Genomic DNA, 3,334 nt, shown 5'->3' on the forward strand with positions numbered 1-3,334 from the left:
AACTGAACACAATACTCCAGGTGCGGCGTCACCAGTGTCAAATAGATGGTCTGCTCTGTGCTGCAGACTCAGCCGTGTGAGGGGAGTTGGTCCCAGCACAATAGAGAGGGGATGGGGAATGGGGAGAGCTGGGGAAGGGAATCTGGTAGCTGGGCCAGGGGAAGGGGATAGAGGAAAGAACCCAGGAAGCTTTTTGCCCCTCACCCTATGTGTTAGTCCATGCCAGCCTCTTGCCTGCCCCTGCCCAATGTCCTTCTATCTTTGCATCTTCCTCCATGCCTGGAACACCCACCCTGACCTACTGCCCTGGGCCTGCAGACGTCTCCTCCTCCTCCCTGCTTACACCCATTAGTGAGCCCCTAAACCCAGCCCAGCCTGGAAGCTCCCAGGGCAGGAACCATAGAACATGCCCAGGGCACTGAGGGGGCTACAGAAATAACATGGGAGTAACCCTAGTAATTCCTCAGGCAGAGCTAAGGGGTAAATACAAGTCAGGAGACCAAGACCCAGAGAGTGTATGTGTGTGTGGGGGGGGGGGCAGGGGGGATTGTGGGGGAGGGACAGAAGGGCTGAAAAGCAGAGCTGGGGGAATAATGTGCAGCATGTGATGTGTCCAGTGAGCTCAACCTCCATTCTGGTTTGTCAGCTGCCCAAGAACTGATCATAAATAGTTGCTAAATACGTTTGTCAAATACATTGATCTATGTTGTTACTTTCTGACAATTTCATTTTCAGGGGCAGGATAGCAAAACCCAGAGGAGATGTCACAGAGGAGACAGAACTCTGTGAGCTCAGCTCAGTGGCCCCCATAACAATAACCCAGGGGTCTCTAGGACCCTAACAACACACACTGCAATACACAGGGTGATGAGATGTGCCCTAGGGACAAACCCAGCAGCCAATGGGAATCTCACCATTGATTGCAATTGGTCAGGCTCCAAGTCCCAGAGCGTCTCAAACAGAGCAGAGCTCATGGATAGAAATGTCAGGCTGGATAGGCCCTGGAGAAGTCACCAAGTCCAGCCCCCTGCGCTAAAGCAGGGTCCAGTAAACCTGACTGGCAGGGCTTCACCCTGGTCTCTGGGTGGGGCAGAGGCATACTCAGACCATGCTTCATGCAGACCTCGTTTTGCTTCTAACCCGAGGCGATGCTGGGCAAGCCAAGGGCAGCAGAGAACAGTGGAAGGGAAGGGAGAGGGGCTGAGTGGGGAGCCCAGCAGGGACACGTGGTGCTGGGCACACAGGCGATATTGCTAAGCTGTAACGTGTGTCTATAACGCAACTGCCACATTCAATAGGAGCGAGGCCGAGCAGTGTGTGGGGGAAGGGGTGGCAGCCAGAGTGGGTGTGCCAGGCTGGGCTGTCACCATGTGTGTTGTCTGTGTAACTTTGCTAGAAAGGATTAGGCAGAGGCAGCAGGCCCAGTGGTAACAGCAGGAGATCTCTGGCCCTATTTACAGCTGAGCTAATGGCTCCCTGCCCTTTACTGGTCCCCCCGATATGCTGAGCTGGATGGGCCTGTCTCCAGTAATTCCCTCTAATACCTTCCCTCTGCCCAACCCCGCTCCCTTGTCCACATCTGTACTGGTGGCCCCTCTCTGGGAAGTTCAGGAGGGGTGGGTGGTGCTGTATTACTCTGAGGTGGGTTAGTGATGAAGGAGCGATGAAGGCCACAGTATAGTCAGCACATTTGTTTATTCCCCTGTTCGCTGTTAATGGTTATCAGTATCTGTGATGGTGTGTTAGTGCCTAGGAACCCCAGTCACAGATGTGTAACAAGAGACTCCCTGGCCCAGAGAGCTCACAATCTACACAACAGACACAACAGGAGTGAGGCCTGGTCTACACTACGAGTTTAGGTCGAATTTAGTAGCGTTAAATTGAATTAAGCCTGGACACGTTCACACGGCTAAGTCCCTTTTTTCGACTTAAAGGGCCCTTTAAACCGATTTCTTTACTCCACCTCCAACGAGGGGATTAGCAATAAAATCGGCCTTAGCAGGTCGGAATTGGGGTAGTGTGAACGGAATTCGACGTTATTGGCCTCCAGGAGCTATCCCACAGTGCTTCATTGTGACTGCTCTGGACAGCACTCTCAACTCAGATGCACTGACCAGGTAGATAGGAAAAGCCCCGCGAATGTTTGAATTTCATTTCCTGTTTGCCCAGTGTGGAGAGCACAGGTGACCACGCAGAGCTCATCAGCACAGGTAACCATGGATGGAGTCCTAGGATCGCAAAAGAGCTCCATCATGGACCGAACGGGAGGTACGGGATCTGCTCGCCATATGGGGAGATGAATCAGTGCTAGCTGAACTCCGTAGCAGTAAACGAAATGGCAAAATATTAGAAAAGGTCTCCAAGGCCATGAAGGACAGAGGCCATAACAGGGATGCACAGCAGTGCCGCGTGAAAATTAAGGAGCTAAGACAAGCCTACCACAAAGCCAGAGAGGCAAACAGAAGGTCCGGGGCAGAGCCGCAAACATGCCGCTTCTACGCAGAGCTGCATGCCATGCTAGGGGGTGCAGCCACCACTACCCCAACCATGTGCTTTGACTCCTTCAATGGAGAAACACACAGGTAAGCAGGTTCGGGCTATGAGGAAGATGAGGATGAAGATAATGTAGATAGCTCACAGCAGCAAGGAAGCGGAGAAACCGGTTTCCCCAACAGCCAGGATATGTTTATCACCCTGGACCTGGAACCAGTAACCCCCGAACTCACCCAAGGCGTGGTCCCAGACCCTGAGGGCACACAGGGGACCTCTGGTGAGTGTACCTTTGTAAATATTACACATGGTTTAAAAGCAAGCGTGTTTAATGATTAATGATTAATTTGCCCTGGCAATCGCGGCCAGTACAGCTACTGGAAAAGTCTGTTAACGTGTATGAGGATGGAGCGGAAATCCTCCAGGGACATCTCCAGAAAGCTCTCCTTCATGTACTCCCAAAGCCTTTGCAAAAGGTTTTTTGGGGAGGGCTGCCTTATCCCGTCCGCCATGGTAGGACACTTTACCACGCCAGGCCAGTAGCACATAGTCTGGAATCATTGCATAACAAAGCATGGCAGCATATGTTCTCGGTGTTTGCTGGCATGCAGAGAACATCCATTCCTTATCGCTCTTTGTTATCCTCAGGAGAGTGATATCATTCACGGTCACCTGGTTGAAATGGGGCGATTTTATTAAGGGGACATTCAGAGGTGCCCGTTCTTGCTCTGCTGAACAGAAATGTTCCCCACTGTTAGCCACGCCGTGGGGGGGAGGGGTGAAGTGATCATCCCAGAGATTTGGGGGGGGGGGGGTGTTAGTTCGGTTTGTGCTGCATGTTAAC

Source organism: Chrysemys picta, unplaced genomic scaffold (genome assembly GCF_011386835.1).
Source record: "Chrysemys picta bellii isolate R12L10 unplaced genomic scaffold, ASM1138683v2 scaf357, whole genome shotgun sequence".
NCBI classification, from domain to species: domain Eukaryota; kingdom Metazoa; phylum Chordata; order Testudines; family Emydidae; genus Chrysemys; species Chrysemys picta.